Source organism: Pempheris klunzingeri, chromosome 3, assembly GCF_042242105.1.
Source record: "Pempheris klunzingeri isolate RE-2024b chromosome 3, fPemKlu1.hap1, whole genome shotgun sequence".
Classification (NCBI taxonomy): Eukaryota; Metazoa; Chordata; class Actinopteri; order Acropomatiformes; family Pempheridae; genus Pempheris; species Pempheris klunzingeri.
In genome coordinates, this window is record NC_092014.1 from 12,249,013 (window position 1) to 12,267,891 (window position 18,879).

Below are 18,879 nucleotides of genomic sequence, written 5' to 3' on the forward strand. Positions count from 1 at the left end.
GCTCAAAATGGAGATAATCTGAAAGCATGTCATGGTGATTGTGATTATGTAAGTATGTCATAGTTTTCATTTCTATCTGGTATTCAAGTATTAACTGCAAACTTTTATGTGATACAGATGATGCATTCTGTATCTATTTCCCCCTGAAGCCATGAATGAGCAGAGTGGCCAATGGAATAGCTGTTGATCGAACAATGTTTGGCTCTATGTGTGGCTCTGAAAGTACTGAAACTGACTTTGACTTTCAATTATATAACTACTGTAAGGAACATTTTTCCCAGTGATGAGCCACAGGCAAAATCCAATTTACATTTGTAGCACGTCAATGAATATGCTGCTGGAGCATGAGCGGATTGAAGGCAAACTAGCCAGGTAAGAGCTAGTCAATCTTGTTTTTTACGTTTTTAACAAAAAAGAATAAAGGACGCATAGTGAAGCGCAGTCAACCTTTGTTTTACTGTTCTATAATGTTCTCTTAATGGCTTTCTGGGATGTGTAATCAGAAAGCAGGACAGTTTTCACATTATTGCAGTTGGTGTTTCAGTAGTTTCTTCCAGCGTGCCGTTAACTTGTGATTCGTCTTAATTCAACTCCCACTTTGTGTGCACATCAAGCAACACGCTTGCTTGTGTAATATAAGGTTTGCGATATGGTAAGTGGAACCACATTGTGTCATGTAGGATTATATAAACCATAAGATCAGTTCATCCCTTCTGACTCAGTGCACGGCAGCATGTAGACCACTACTACTGGAAGGGTGAGAAAACCCCTACTGTATGTGTTCATGAGTGTTGCTATAACTCACTGCTGAGAATAAAGCATAACATTGTATAGCCTTGTTTAACTTGATCATAATTAGTGTTTTGGTGTGTTTTTTCCACCAAACACCACCTTGCAGTAAAAGCTGAATTTGGAGTTCAGCAGTTAATGATGGCAGATATTATACATGTTGCTTAACAAATGGTGACATTTTGTCACGTATGGAAGAAAATTAAACCATAAATCTTCTAGATTATTCAACAGCTGCATCCGCAGAAACACAGTATAATTGTTCTTAATGATTCTAAGCAACAGTTTCGAATGTTCAGACTTCATGAAAGTATTTACTTCAGAATGTGAAGAAAAAAATATTGTGCATTTCAGTGTTACGTATTTTTAAGATGTTGTTTAATCATTACATTGAAGTTGGTTAAGTATTTTATGTGGAACTGAAGATTTTCTTTCAAGTTTCTCTGTGTAAATGTATGTGTTTTGTATGAATGTACAGTATAGTGTGTGCCTCTATCTCTGTCAAGTGGTGACCATATAATTGGTGGTGTCTTTGAAGGATAACTGCAATTCATTTCAACCTGAGCCTCTTTTCTTCTGTCCTTCTCCACCATGCAATCAATCCTAATGTCACATTTTATCCGTTTTACTTTGCAGGAAGCATCTCTTTCTGTGCTCTTACTAAAAAACACAGACTCAGGTTGAGAATGACTTTTGTATTATCCTTTAAACAAATAATTATAATGTTCATATTGCTGGCAAATGACATCTATTTTTGGTAAGTTGAGATGACGAATTATAGAAACTTTCTGTTTTGACTATAGTAAGTGACAATTCTATATCATATTTCTCATAGGGAGAAACCCAAAAGGTTTTTTTTGCTCAGCGTTGCGCAGTACTGATGTATTTGCTTGATGTAGCTTTATTCCAACACCCTTCCTTACAGTATCATCAGTGTTTTCAATTGACATGCTTATGATGAAATGTAGCTGTGACTTGTTGCAAACGCAGTCATATTTTGATGAGGAGAAAAAAAGCTGAGCAATAGTGTTTTGTTTTATGTAAGTTGTCAGAAACTATGAATCTTATTATGGTAATTCGCAACTTTTGAATATCTCAGTTTATTGATATTTCCCAACTTTATAGCATACAGTTTAGATTTGACTCCATGGAAGTAAGCTACATTCATAAAAGGAAGATGCTTCTTTTTCTGACAATTACCGCTATGACATCTCATAATTACTTCTAAATATTGTAATTTTTGGAAGTATGACAGTTTTCTCATAATTACGAAATCTTGTTACTGTGATGCACTTCCACATCGACTTCTACCCAGCTAGTTAAAAATTTTACATGGGCTGTTGTTCAAACGTGAACAGGAAGCTCTTACATGTGAAAATCAGCCATACAGATAGTAATCTGTTATTAACGTGTTTGTCGTGAGCAGCAACAGGCATGAAAGCAATGCACACCTGTGCAGAAAATGTAGACATGATCACTGTGCAGCACAGACTAAATTGCTATCATTCTGGTATTTCTAGTCCTTTGAGCCACAGAACAACAACTTGTGTTTATTTATTTTTGGTTTGGAAGCTGATATCAGACCAGTGAAATGCAGTACAATCACCACTCAGTCACCAAAAATGAGATCAACACAAATGTTGCAGATTATAATATTAAGATCACCTTTATCAAAGTGTTAATATGTGTTGTTGTCTCTGTCTTGCTATACAAAATTAGTTAATAAACCAATGAGCATTGGAGCAGAAGGGGTCCAGTAGCAGATGCTTATCTGTGTGTGCCTTTCCTGTGTCATCATAATGAGGGATCTGTTAGGGGAATCATCTGAAGTTTACAAAAAAAAAATTATAATTTCTTGTCTTTTCCAGCCCATAACTTATGGCAGCAGATGTGAGGGATGAACAAGTCTGTTAACATGTACAAACATGTAACATATAATAACAGGAAGAAGTCTTACTTGACTTACATCACAAAAAGTCAAGATAGCTCGTTGAGCGAGGACACCAAGGTTCACAGTAAGACAGCCATCCTTTCATTGCTCTTCTGAGAAAAACCTAACAAAATCTTGGCTCATCTGAGATGGCAAAATGGCTGCAGCTCTTCTTCCAAATTACAGATATAATGTTTTATCTCTTGTGTTCTTCAAAACATTATTACAGCATGGCTTGTCAAATTGTAAGAGTTGCTTTCAAAATTGTGTGCTTAGCGAGAGACTTCAGCCTCTAGATGCTTCTTGTCCTCAGAGTTATTAACGAATGCACTGGCTGAAAGAAGTGCATGTTACCAGGCAACAGTCATCAAACCACAACCTTTGAGATTACTTGATTACTTCTTCCGTTTTACTCATCTATTCAGTATTTCTTTTGCAACTTGTTGCAATGGTTTCATCAATCAACATTGTTCCCTGAAAAAGCTCAAAATTAAGTTAATGACGATGGCAGCCGATAATGTGCTGCTTTTGGAAGCAAATCTACTGTCTGTGAAATTAGCCCTGTTTGTTTGTTATCAGCAGATCAGGGTTTAATTACTGCTGTTTATACAATCCGAGAAATCTAAGAAACCACCAACTGAAGCCTAAGCAGGTGCACACAATAAAAGCTCAAAAGATATAAGTGCAGTTACCCCCAATGACTGATAATACGAGAACATGTTAATGTCTGATGGTATATTTTTACTCTTTGAGGTTACCTTGACATGGAAGAAACCCACTGGTATTCTGAAATGTAAAACTAATGTTCCCTAAAATTAAGAATTAAAAATTAAATTCAATCACCAGATTCATTTTGTTTTACAAATGTCAAGAGAGAGAGAGAGAGGATGTTAAGACCTCATCCTTTCAGATCCTACTTGTGAAACTAATAACATATTTCAGCATATAGACCTTGGATATTATAACCTGAGATCAATTATTGATCTATGATTTTACTCCGCAGTGAGCACTGCTTAATAAGGAAGGTAGGTATTCTGCAGCTTGTCTCTGCTACTCACTGCTTGAATGTACAGTCTGCTGGTCATGACTATGCAATTGTCAGGAATGTTTTTTTACATCTTCTATAAACAGTATATATTGTATATACAGTATACATTCGTAGGAGACTGGATTGATTCTCTGCGTTGAGATCCAGTAAATACTGAATCTACCTGATGTTAAAACTCCATGCACCTCCTGCACAAAAGAGGTGTTTCTGAAGAAGTGCATAGATCTGCACCACTAAAAAAGGCAATTGTTATACAGCAATCCATGACTACTGAATGTGGCTTAGGAGTGCTGGTCTGCTGCTCTGTGTCAGACCGCTTGGCAGGTCAGTCATTTTTAGAACAGCCTCTTACCCACCACAGAGGCAAGTAGTACTGCCAATTGCCTTAACACTGTTGCTAATACCATATACACTTAATGTCCAGTGGTTACAATTATTTACTGTTTCTGCCCTTCTCAAAAGAAAACACTTTATTATTTATTATCTTTGCAATTGATTTTTATGTCAACAGAACACTGAATGGCTCTGTTTCAGTGACTGCATGATGAAAATTCATCTAATGAAATCCATAAATGGTCAAAACCTTTTTGTACATATCTGTCTGATAATTCAAAACATTTTCCTCAAGCTTCCAATTTGAAAGGATTCACCAATACTATGGGCTCTCTTCAAGCCTCAGCAAGGAGACAAAATGTGCTGCAACACCATTACTATCAAAGGTGATTTTTGATCAGCCCATTGAATGCATCATTAGGAGCACACATATGTATGGTAGTATGGCCACACTCTATCTCCTAATTGGCTTAGTAGGCTGTTGTCTATTAGCATGCTGGATCAAACCATATTTTGGCGGCGATACCAAGTGGCCATAGTTATCATGGCGAGAGCAAAGCTAATGCGGAAGTAAGGTGAGTGGGGTTCCTGTCCCATGTAAAAGTGAGCGCTGTCTGACTTAAAGTAAATTCAATCTCTTTTGCAACGTTACATCACTTCCTTAAGTGTCTTGCTTGTCTTTTTTCTAAGCCATACCAAGAAGTTTTGGTGCCTTAACCAAATCAAACTGCAACCTTTTCACAACCTTAGCCACGTGTTTATCATTGTTACCCTGATGAAGGAGATCCGGTGTGGACATGTTAATAATATGATATGATAATGCTTCTGGCCTGCTAGTTGGCCCGCTTTGAATCATACTAATGGTAGTGATACCAGCTGATAACAGGCCATTTAATGGGCTTGCAACATTCGAAGCAAGTAACATCATTCTGATGTTGTGAAGCCAGAGTTCATTCCACATTAACATACAAATGATACTGGGGGCAGGATTCACAGTAGTCTCCAATTCATTTGTTAACTTCTGCATTTCCATGTGAGGTGTAAAACTGCTCTTGCTCTTTTGTGCATACTGAATGAATATTTTTGTAAATCCTGCATTAAGCAAATCATTATTCGAACAACTACAAACAACTAGCTAGTTAGAATGTACTTACACCAAGAATCAATCAGTCATGGGCCTGCACACTGGATGCAGCCAACAGAAAGCTGTGAAGGTAGAGAAGCCAGGGTGAGCAAATCCAAGGAGCGAATGTGATCAGACTCTCTGGAGAGCTGACACACATCATCAGTGCTTTGAAATAGGGCAGCTGTGAATCCTCAAGAATTGACATGCATCAAGAAGCCCCTGGTGTGCAGGCTTACATGGGAAACAGTGTTTTGACACGTCATACACTGCTGTTGTGTGAAGCCTTTTAGTCTACAGTTTAGTATCATTAATGTGATCATATAGTATTAGCTGCTACAGGCTTTTCCTCACATATGATATATGATTACAAATAAACTCAAAAGCATTTCCATAATTGTAACAACTTAATTCACGTAGACATTATGTTATAATGCATTATTTTAAGTTATACAATGAGCCAAATAAGTACCAAAACCCACATATACACCTTTACACTTACATACTGGGAGAGACAAACTTCTTCAGACTTCTCAGACTTCATACATTCAAATTGCTATTCATATCACATTGTGAAACCATGGGACATGAGCTTGCAGTGAAGGTAGTGGAGGGCTGATGGCATATCACATCTGCCGCAATTACCGAACCCGTGAGCATCAGAAAGTGAGGAATGAAGTGATGAGCTCAACCTGACAGGTCATTTTTCTTTTAGATAAGCTTTTACAGTTTAATGTCATGGATCACATGGAACACCAGCACCACAGGTAAATTAACTTCATCTATTTGTTACACTGAGTGTGACTTCAGGCATGTTCAGAGGAAAATGTTAAATTTAGATTAATAGTAGCTTATTTTATGGATTTCAAAAAGGTAGATACAAACTCAATGTGTCAGTTGGTCCACCATTTGGGTCTAAACGAAGGTTGCCACATGAGCCTTTTCCACGGAAGACTTTTTGACATGGTACAGGAGGAAAAGTAAAAAATGTAAATAGCAAAATCAGTGATGGCTAAATTCCACTTAGCTGCTTCCTTTTCAGAGTCCTGATATTTTACATGATGGCTCACTGTCACACAAATCCTCTGTCTGTTATTTTCACAGTTGCAATTGTTGGTTGATGAGTAACTACGTTTGACAGCATGATACGAACGTATATATCTGATGTAAGTAATTTAAAGATGGATTCAACATAGTATGTACATTTCCTAATCAAAAACAAAACTACACACCAGAGCATGCAAGTGAGCAGGAGTTGACTCCATAGCCATGACCTGAAACTTCAACCTCGGTGAGTCCAACTCAGACATTACATGTACATGACAAAGCAGGGATGGGCCCAAACGTTCCCTGGTCTTATTTATGAGTGATCTTTGTGTATTTGCCTGTGGTTTGGCCTTGGGTGTTTACAATGCCTGGACTTTCCAAGTAAAACTGGACTGTACGGATAAGGTAATGCAGTAGGAGATGCGAGTGTCTGGACATACTGTAATTGACCTTTCTCGCAACAGACTAGTCAAACAAAGGTAATTAATAACATAAATAATGGATCCATTCCATTTAGGTATTCCAGTTCCAGGGCCTAGTTACGCAACTAATATGAACAGAGCCATCTTTAATGTTATTAGTTATACCTGTACATTCCCCCGCTATGACAAGACACAATGTCCACTGCAAGACAGGCCATAAAGGGTATTTTTATGTGTGTATTTGTGTGACAAAATAAAAGAGTTATGAGTAGCTGAAGTTAAACCGTGTCTGTCTGCAAAACACTGTTTGGAAAAATGGGTTTTAGGAGCTGTTCAGGAGTTACAGCCCTGAAAAGCATGTTTAATCTCAGCTTCATCCTCTTGAGGAGCCCCATGAACATTTGATTTTAGTATAGGAATGTAAAATTGAGAGTCAGTTAAATCTTACATGACATGCCAGGAGCCTCAAACTCTGCTGATTCCACACAGTTTGGGGTAATGAACAAGCCACAATACTTGTAGTACATTTTAGTGCGGAAAACTAAAGGGGGAAGAGATTCTAAACTAACAAAGAAATGATTTATGGATGTGGTGAATTAACATTTTCTGTTCGAAAACACGACTGTGTTGTTGCAAGAACTGGTTACTCGGACTGAATAAATGTTTGGAAATGTAAAAATTACATAACAAGTTGTTTACAAATGTAAACCCTTAAAAACTAAACACTGAATAATGTTGAATCTTGTCACAACATACAGCATTCTTGCACTCTCCAGATGTTAGGTCCTTCTTTTAATTATTTATATTTCCTATATTCTTGTGTGATTTTGCTCAACATAGTCAATCAGCAACCAACAAATAAAATTCCTAAAAGCACAGACTGTGGATTTTTTGGCTATCTTGTTTAAACACTCTTATTTAGAGCCTTCTACCTAATCCTCTGTGGCTTTTCCGCTGTCAGGGCTGTGCAGGACAAGGCAGCAGTCATTGTTTACTGGCCAAATTTTCTACAAAGTGGAAGGATAGTTACAACAGATACAATCATGTGTGTTCTTGAACAACATTCACTCTATAACCTGATCTCCAGTTTATTCTTTTATTTTAAACAATATTAATTAAAATCAATGAATGACAGGGGCAATTTATAAAGCCTTCCCAGATACAAATACAGTTCTTCTAAATACCACAATTGAGAGGTAACATTCTGGACATGTCATCACTCTACCGCAGAGATAAACAGTCAGACAGGCTGAATCCAAATGTCCACTCTTTGGCACATTTACAGACTCGCTGACTTAACAGGAGCATTGTTGGAGCTTTACAAGAGCAGAGGTGTGTCAGAAAAGATTAACCACAGTTCACAGCAAAATGGAAGAGACAGTGTAAAAGATGGGAGTAATAAAATACGGGATAAAACACTGATTATCATCTTCACCATCATTTTTAGTTAAGATTTTATGTCTGTTAAAATAGTGAGATTTTATATTTTAGACAACAAAAGTAAAAGTAACGTTTTTTTGAAAGGCTACATTCATGTAGTATTCTGCGGAACTAGACCGGCTGAACCCATAATGCAGACACAGAACAACTGGGTGATTGGGAGACAGATGGGTTTATTAACACCAATGGATAGGAGCAAGGACGGGGAAAAGGGACTAGCGGGAAGCAGGACCGGGGTGGGGACCAGGGAAGACAACCAGGTAGAACAGGGAGCAAGAGCAGGAGCAGGACGGAGACCTGGGAGAACAGATGGGGGAGGGAGACAAAAACCGGAACCAGGACAGAGAGCAAACACGAGCAAAATCACAAGAAGTCTTGGAGAATGGATCCTGAAGTGTACCTAGTGCATCTGGCTGTGAGTGGTTATCTGGGCTGGGCTTATGTAGGCAGGGAAGGAGTCAGGTGTGTGTGAATTGCAGGTGCGTGGGCGGAGTGACCTGGAGTAACCTCTGCTCAGGTGGCAGGTAGAGGGAGACAGCACAGGAGGGAGAAAGAGCAGGGGAGACAGAAAACAGGATCCTAACATGTAGTCAATCAATCAAGCTTTATTTATATAGCGCCAATTCATAACAGCGTTATCTCAAGATGCTTTACATAAAGAGCAGGTCTAGACCTAACTCTTTAAGAGAACGATTCAGGAATTCAAAATTAAGGATTCAAGAATCCCCACATGAGCAAGCATCAGATATTATATTAGGCAACAGTGGCAAGAAAAAACTCCCCTTTAACGGGAAGAAACCTCGAACAGACCCAGGCACAGATGTGGGCGGCTTTCTGTCAGGGTTTCTGTCAGTTGGGTGGAGATGTAGTGCTTTTATCCGAGGTTTACAAGGTGTTTGCTGCTCACTGACATACCCACAGAAACAATTTGGGGTTCAGTGTTTTGCCCAAGGACACTTCAACATATAGCCAGAGCCGCCCTCGTAATGTACATATCAACCATCATCTAGGTCTGTTATGCAATACAGCAGATATCGCGCATATCTGTCAAGGTAAATATTCTTAGAGAAACGTGCAGAAAAGTACATTGACATGTAGTATAGGGTCACGAGCTTGAATTCATACCCATGGAAACAAGTCTTGGTTTTCAGTTATGCCTCACAGTATGATATTCAAGTCAGTTCAATTTATATACCCCAATATCGCAAATAACACAAAATAACATAACATAACATTTTATCATCTGTACACCATATGACGCCCTCTGTCCATATTCCATTTTATTCCATTGCTGTCCACCCTTTGCAGTCCACTGCCCTTGTAGATTTGCAGTGATGATAGCGAACATGTCACAGTACATATGACTGAAATGAATGTGTTACAGTATGTGTGATTGCTGTGATGACAATGAACACGTCACAGTACATATAACCGTGAAGGTTCAGTCTGAAAATCTGGAGGGTCGACGTGTGGATTCAGCCAATCTCTCACCTGCTCATTCTTGACCCCCCCCCCACCACCACCACCACCTCTGATCCTGATCCAAAGGTTTCAGATGCATGCTCTGTTGTGCATTATATGCGAGGAGTACTTTTTTTTTAAAAAATAACCACTCTGACTAAAAAGAAGTTAGTCTGATCTATCAATACTTGATTGTATATGTGTGTATCCATATCAGTTTTCATTGCAGTAGCAGTCCATGAAAGGTTAAATATAATGCTGGCATCTTGCAGACAGAACAGTGGTGGTAAACACTCTGTGTTTCTCTGCATATCTTAATGACAAAGCAATCAACCTCGGTAGCATAAAAGTGATGCTTCATTAAGTGCTCAATGCACCTGTTTGGGAAAATTGTCTCATTTGTGTTTCAAGGATTACATTTGTATCAGCTACAGAAGACCCTCAATGAGTAATTTAAATGTTGTCTTTAAGTGGGACTTACGTGAGTTGCTCACTTGCAACTCAGTGAAGATGTTGATCTCAAACAGATCAGATGTCTGTAACAAAAGATGCACACTCTTGAAGGGTCTGCTCATCAGAATTACAAAATCAAAATACAGTGAAATACATGTTGGTGTTATTTCCAGTGTCATTTTTCAATGCTGTGATCTCCCCAAACTGAATTCTACTAATCTCCACTGTACCGGCGAAGCAGCAGGAATTTTACATAGATATCAACAGCCAAGTATCTGCATGATTAGACACCACAAGAGGTGGGTCAGACAGTGGGTGACAGTTGATGTAATTTGGGTGAAACTTTAATACCATTCAAGTGTCGTGGTCATCAAAGATATCCACATTGGTGGAGAAAGCACAGACATGACTGTATTTCTTAAGGAAATTAAAAAAAACTTCCCTCACCAAGTTTTTGTCACGGCTGGAAACATCAAACAAATTGGTATGCAGTGTGCACAAGAGAGAAACAGCACGGTACATCGCTGGCACCCACTTACTGAGCTTCAGTCATATCAATGAGGTGATGTGCCTGCACAAATTCCAAAGGATACTGAAAAACAATATATATATATAACGATATAGAAGCTTCAGGCTGTAGACCACTGAACTCGTCCTCTGCTCTTCACCACCAAATATAAATATTATACTCTAGTTGCAGAACTGGACTGTAAACAGAATCTCGTTGTGAGTGTGTTACAAGATGATAATACGTTTCTCTTGTATCTTGTGTCTTTGCGGTGTGCGCATTTAAATAATATTTATATAACCTGGTAATCATGGAGCACAAAGTAATTATGAATGCACAAAGCAGTTGAGATGATGGGTCATAATTAATTCACAATTCATAAAATTGACAATTAAATATTTATAGACAATTTTTTCTCCAGCAAAGGCCTTTTCTTTTCTTTTTTTTGTTTTCTTTTTTTTAAGTGATTTCATGGTGCATTTATTTCAGGATGGCACTTGCCTCTGGGGACAGGATGAACAGTTATGATTAGTTGCTCATGAGAGGCTCAGACTAAACCTGGTCTGGTCAGTCAGACACCAGGATGAAAATGAAAGACGAATGATAGCAAGGCGTAGCGAACACTAGCATTCCACCCTAAGGTAAGCTAAGCACATAAACCCAGATTTTAAAGTCACATTTTTGAAAAAAAATCACGAGTTAAGTGAAGTCACTGTTATTTTTGTTTTATTCATGACACTAAAGTGGTGTACTGGCATTGTGTGCAGTTGTTATGGTGTTAGCTTATGAGCCAAAGAACATATTTCACATGTGGCGCAGAGTTAGAATAAATAAACATCAATAAATGTATTATTATTTATTTATATATATATTATTTATTTATTTATTATTTCAGTGGATACTGATGTATTTAGATAGATATTCCACTACATATTGATGTGTTTCATGGCAATTTAGTTCAGGGAGAGTTTTTTTTTAATTGGCCCCATGTGAGGAGGAAGAACTCATTACACATTTTTGAAAATGTCAGTGTACAGTGTCATAAATGACTTTACGTCTTTTCTATGTATGCAAGTCTTATCATAATTGTGGTTTTGGTTACATCATAGAGCCCAGTCTGATAACATGCTGTCAGTTAGGAAAAGAGCCTGTAATGGCTCAGAGAAACAGCAAACTTGAAGCCCAAAGCACAAACAGGGTCAAAATCAGAAGGGACGGACAAAGAAAAGCATTTTCTGCATATCAAGTGTTGCCATTTGTTACATTGTTTGTGTAATTGCTCAGCCTGCTCAGGAAACATGCTTTTTAAATAATCAATCATAATAGCTTTTCTTATCAAGTCATCAGTTCATCTGTTATTAATTTTGGCAAATACCACTAAGTTCCCCAAATGAATGGCTATTTTGTTTTCCTAATGAATAAATGCTTGAGATGGCATTTTAAATGGCTGTGTGGTTGATTGATTACATGATTTAATCCAAACGCTTATGAGCCTATTCAATATTGTATACTCAATAACACAATGCCTCTGTGGAAATAGGGGGTTTTAACGCTGGTTTCTGCTTGGCTAAGCAGCATTAGAGCTGGTACAGAGGGATAACAACATGAAAGAGAGAAACTGCTGGAGGAAGCTCAGTCTGCTACCTGCAGTGGACCAGAAGGACATAAACACACCAGTATATCTGCTCATCTTTGAGCCAGCCGCAGCACTAGCCTGATCCATTAAGCCAGATCCTACCTGCTGCAGGGGATGATGAAGACAAAGATAGGAGCCAGCAGAGCACACTGTTTGATTTGTCCTTGGACTGATGATTTTGTTGGATGCTGTTGTCAACAGCAGCTCAAAGGCATTGTGTTTGACAGTGGGTGCTTTAAATCTTTCCAAGATTATGAAAAATTAAAACAAAAGCTTAGTTGAGCTTAATTTAGTTTTAATTTAAATATATGGTTAATAACTTGTGCTATATATTCACCTTTAATCCTATAGGAATGAAAATCAAGTGGAATTTTTCATTATGGTACCAAAAGAGATAATTTCACTTTTGACCCTGTTTTCTGACAGCCTTTATAAGGGGTTGGCCGGCAGCATTACAACATTAAATCAGCCTTTCTGCTTGAATCAGAACAACTGACTTTTTATTTAGATTGAGTGGAATTTTGCCACATTTTAATCATGCAAATTTAACAGTTGTGCTTGTAAGCCATATTTACTCACCAAACAGCCAATGTATTGACTGTACGGATAACAATACTGAATGATGTAGGCACCGTCTGTATCGTTATGTCTGTGTACTGTTTGTGCCCGCTCAGACTGCCATCAAAACTTAACCAGGAACTAAAGATTTGTTTTGTTTTTCTTTCAGAGCCAGCGTCTCTTTCTGTTGCATCTTTCCATTGGCTTTTGTGTGAAAGCATACCGCCTCTAAAGAAAGAGTGCTTAAACTTGACGAAATAAAAATAACATCTGCATTTGATTCGTTTCATATTGGACTAATCACGCCTAATATCATCGACAGCTCTTTACTGTAGCTGTGTCAGCCAAGGATAACAAGACAAACTGCTTCACAGCCTTGAATCCCAGAGACCCTGTTCAGAACTTTTACATTGGTAACCATGAAACATTAACTAAGCTAGCAGCAAGGTACTGATCTGAAACTGATGTGAGGCCATCACCTCGGTTCTTCTGGTCAAAAACTCTGTTGGGTGTTTTTTTAAGGGAGCTGCCATTTGCACCCAGGTGTCAGTAGCCAACAATGCTATTTGCTATTAGCCAAAGTGGCTATTCACACACAGGTGTATGTTGGAAAGGTTATATTTAGTGTTTAATGTACCCTATCTTTTATGTTTGTATTTGATTTATTAGTTTAAACTCAAACCATGATCCTTCCCAAAACCAACTAAGTAATTGTTGGCGCCTAAACCTCAACAACTACAACTCAAGACTGATAAAGATAAAATAAAACTGGAAATAATCGTGAGCTAAGGCCCACTCAGGATTCAGTGAAGGTCCTGTGCCTGACACATTTGGCCACCACACCCTCCGCATGTCGTGGACTTCACTCTTTATACAATTTCACAAATATCAAATATCATTCTGTTTATTTACACCCAGGTGCAAATAGGTACTTTGTTTTATCATAAAGTAAAACGACACAACTCACTCCTAATTTTTTCAAACATCAAAATTGTAATGCTCCTTATTCAATTAACCAACTTTTGTGCTTTAGTGCTAATGGTACTAACATGAGAGAGAGCACGTCAAGGTAACCAAATAGATATAAGAGCTTATATTTGGTTATTTTACCCACGAATGATAATTAACTATGATTTGAGTACAACTTGGTTGTCATTGTATCTGATGCTGCAGCAATGATAATCATGTAAATTTAGAATCAAGAAACACAATTTTAAAAGCGCTACGATAAAAATGAACTTTCAACCCTACAATTAGTCACACAGTAATTTACATAATTGATCAATGTGCCTTTAAACGATGATTTGTGTTCACCTTGCAGTAAAACAGATTATGATGACATCCACTAAATTCCTTTTTAAGCTAAAAGATGTCTGAGACGAATAAATAAGAGTAGATAAGTATAACCAGTGCAGAGAAAATATGGTTTATAGAGCAGCTGAGTGCTATTCTCTCATCTCACCTCACAGAATGTCCTCATAAAAGATTTTTACCGTCTCTGTCATATGTGACAAATTAACTAATTGTAATGCTTGATATATTATTACATGACTACATGAAAAAAATGTTGGATGTTTGAGAAATGATGCACCATCTCCTTGTGACGGTTAATAGATTTATGGAAACAAAGCAGTGAAAACTTTCTTAACTTTATCATATGTGGCAGTCAGAATTATGTGTTGTTATGTAACTTGTCCCTGTGCAAATTAATTCGGTCGGAACAAGTTTGATTAAATGTAAGCAAGCACCATGTTATGAGTTAATCTCAATGGCATTTACCAAGTAAGCAATCAAAGGAATTCAACCATGAATGGTATTACACCACTGACATTGTGCAGCGACTTCAGCGTGTAGTGTGCTTGTAATGATTGTACAATGCTGAGACCACAGCACAAGATCTCTGCCTACGTTTGTATTTCAGCTTCTTAAAATCAATCCATCTTGGAAATCCATGCATTAGATCCACCATTGCAGAATGCTGCTGGTAATATTTCCCTTTTCACTTTTCCAGCCTTCTTTTTTTTCCTTTACATTTTATCTTTATCCTTTTTTGTTGGGGCATAGAAAAAAAAACTTCAGTAATCTTAATGGCTGTCTCCCTCTTTATATTTTCAACTTTCATCCAAATGCTTTCAACATGTGAGGAAGTAAGTTGAGGAAGTAGTGATGTGTGAGAACATAGAATACTCTGTTTACTCCTCCTCCCTCCTTCATGACTAAGTACCAAATACCATACATGCATTGTGACTTTCTCATAATGGACACTGTTAGAACAGCAAAATGGGAGAAGCTACTCCATATACCCCTGCTCCACGTAAAAGTCCTGCTCCTGTCATCCAGAAAGACAATTTTAGGTGACCAGACTTGAAGCACCTCCATTGTTTGGATGGACATGGACAATATCCCAACTGAAACATTAGCACAAAAACAACTGCACTAGAAAACATCAGGTTCTCAGGTACAAGCCCGTGTACATAAAAATGTAAGATTAGAAGTTCACTTAATGGTCAATGATCTGTACTTGTATAGAGCCTTTCTAGTAATTTCAACTACTCAAAGCACTTTTTACATTACATCCTCATTCACCCATTCGCACATCATTCATTCACAACTACAACACCCAGGGAGATGTTTGTTAAAAAAAATATCCAATCTCTGATCTTAAAATTCAGTTTCAAAGCTGCTAACAACAGGCAAAAACTAAAGCTTGCGCCACTTAGAAAACTGTTTTGATTACTTAATTTCTCAGGAACAAAACTAAAACAATTAAAACTATTGAACAGAAAGGACTCAAAGCATTTCTATGATACTATGTTGTCATCCATTACCCCAAGCATCTAGGCTGCTGGTTTTAAAAGCTCCTAAGTAGGAGATCCAACTGTGTTAATTCACACACTGCTGTGAGAAAACTGTAAACAAGTGCAACTGAATGGCTCCTCGGACACTTTTGGTCCCTTGAAAATTGTGATCGTTATTGTGTGAGGAGGATAATGACTCCAAGCATTAACATACTCCAGAGAGCTGGGCTGAGATCAGTTACACTCTATGCTGGAGAAAAAGGCCATGTCAACGAGACATAAAGAACAAGGTACAATCCTGATTGACAGCAAAAATCATCAAATAGAAATACAGCAACATTTGATTTAAATTATTAATGTTTTCCGATGCAGTAAAAGGTTTGTTTAAATCAATAATATCTGTGAAGCTTGTTGTCTTTCTGTGTCACAATTTATTGCTTTATAATATTTGTTTAACTGGAGAAAGATTTGGCACAGACAGTGACTGGTTGGCTTCTTTACTGATGACAAAACAGACTACACAGGGAACTGATACGTTTGAGATGGGCCTGTAAATTATGTTTGGTAAGCATCTAAATTGTAATTTAATGACAAATAACATCAGTTTTTACGGCCCTTTGGCAACAACCTGATATATGAGAATGGTTTACAAGTTTCATATTGGTGCTGAAGTGATGCAGTTGTTTTCCCAATAGAGAGGCAGTGATAGCTTGTCTAAATTTCTGAAATGTGTCACAAAAAAACAGAGCCAAAGGACTCACAAGTGAATAAGTCATTTCAGTAAGTGCCCCAAACGACACCTGCTTACATTCAAGTGATAAAGTCTCCCAGCCAGGAGGAGGCCACAGTGGATGGATGGGTCGACAAAATATACTTTAACAAAGGAGATTATAATTTCCTGTATCAAACTGACAGTCAACATTATTTAAAGCATGACCAGGATCATTTCATAACCCTAACCTCATGTTTGTTATAGTAACCATGACAACAAAGCTTAACAAAGTGCTTATTTTAACCCAAACCAAGTTATATTTTTGTCTAAACCTAACCAATCTAATTTTGGAAGGAGCAGATAAATGATGTTGTTACAGATCAGATCAATGTGCTTATCTGTTGTTCCATAGGGCGTGATGTATTTTGTTGTTTAATTTGGAAGACGTGTTTCGCCAAAGTCATTACATGCCTGAGTGGAGTGGAGATCAGGGGCTGCTATTATCTGAGCGTTTGTCTGTCTATCAACAGCAGTGAATAAAGTTTGTGTATTATTATTATTATTTTGTTAATGAATAAGAGACTTTAATGGATTGTGCTTCTCTGCTCTAAAATTATAGCTGTAAAGTGTTATGTTATGAAGAATATTTTTGAGAGTTTTGTGCTTGGCTTTCCAACACTTTCATTTTTGAGACACTTGATTTCACAAATGAATTGCAAAGTCATTGACAGAGAATAAGTAAATATTGAATAAATACTGACTGCTGTCCTCAGGGTTTTGTGAATTCACAGCCTGAGGTTAAATCCATGGTGGTGTACATTACAGCCATATGCTGAGTTGGTCCAACATTATTCAGGAAGCAGGAGTGTGTTTTAGCACACATAGGCCATTGGTTACTAATGGGTTTTAAAATCAATTAGAAGAACTGCAAGGCCATCAAGAAGTCAGCATAGATATGAGACACAGCATGATTTTAATAAAATATTATTTATTATTTCTTCTAATCTAGTTTTATGAGTGAGGTTGGAGTGTAGCCGTATTCATGCTTTGACTCAATTGGTTTGTTTTTAGAACAGGTTTATCTCTGCTTGGGTCTACCCTATCCCTACCCAGGGGTGAGCCAAAGGAAGACAGGGAGACTATAAGGGATGGTGAGTTGTCAAAGTGTTGGGCTGAGGGATGCACATAAGAGTGTTAAGAATGACTTGTAGAAGGAATTGAGGTGGTGTTTTATTTAATGCCACAGCCAGTTCAACTTTATTTAAAGTGCTGAGGGACTGAAATTCTAAGAATACTAATCCACAAGCTGGTTATCAATAAGCTGAGGCTGTGTCGTTTTGTCTTAGTGGTGCTACTAAGACTTCTGCATGGAGTGTGCATGATAATGGACGGGTGTTGTGAACCCAGTCTCCTAAAAATGATGTTATATATCTTGTTCTACAACGAAATTACAAGGATGTGTTTGGGATGAATGGTGGACATTAAAAGGACAAGGACTGTGTGTGGTTCAGTTTAGGCAACAGACTTTTTCAATAACAAACCAAAACCATAATCTCAACAAACCTTAACAAACACATTGGCTTGTATATTGCAAAGTACTTGTATGTAAACATAATTTCCAGGAGACAGAGTTGGTGTTGTTGGCTTCCCATGGCGCAAAATGAAGTTGTTTAACTCCAGTGCAATTTTGGTGGAGGCAAATTGTCCTCTAAAGGTGTATACATCTCCAGAACACATTACTTGCCATGAGGTGTTCCTTGAACACAACACTGAGACTACCCTTACATATCCCTCCTGCTGAGTAAGTAAATACGCAAAGGCAATTTCATATTAAAAAGGCAATAACTTTGGAAGCTAGCCTGTCACAAATCCCTCCTGATCTCTCTGCCATTCTTTCATTCACTTACCTGTGTTATTGCAGACTCACACCTTCCTGCCCTCCTTTTATCCCGTTCCCACCAGATTCATCGCTGGACCTGCTCCACCCAGTTTCTCCCTTGGTGTCTTCTGCCAGCATTTGCTTTGGTTCATAGCCAGAGATTTTCAACTGCCAACTGTATGAGTGTAGTTTGTTTTGTGAGGTCCTCTCACCTAAGATAGCAAATTACAGTTAAGTCAAGTTTAGTCATGCTGATCAGAACACTGCTTTATCCCAAAGCCTTTCAAGAATAGCACTGACCTAGTTATGTTATATAATGTATAAAGTTCAGAAACCAACCAAGTTCTTTTATATTTACTGTGTGTACTGGGGATTGTGCGTGTGCCGGGCTCTTCTGGGACAGGTGTACTCCACATTAACAGCTATTACTCTGTGTCCTCGTGTCATGTCCCCCATGGTATTACTTTAAAAGGATTCATCATTTCTTGAATCATCATCCCTGCAAAAAAGTATCTTGTTCAGCTTCACTGCTGCCATCTTGCCTTAAGATGAAAGCCACCATGCACACTTTGTAAAGCTCAATGGAGACATACCTCCCTGGATGTAACATGATTGGCAAAGGTGCATGGAGCTGGGTGGAAAACCACTATAGCTTAGTAGTTAGCCTTAGTCTAAAAAAATCTCTTACTTACTGACATACTTAAGATATAGCCTTGTTAAGTCCCTAATCATAATTGTAGTA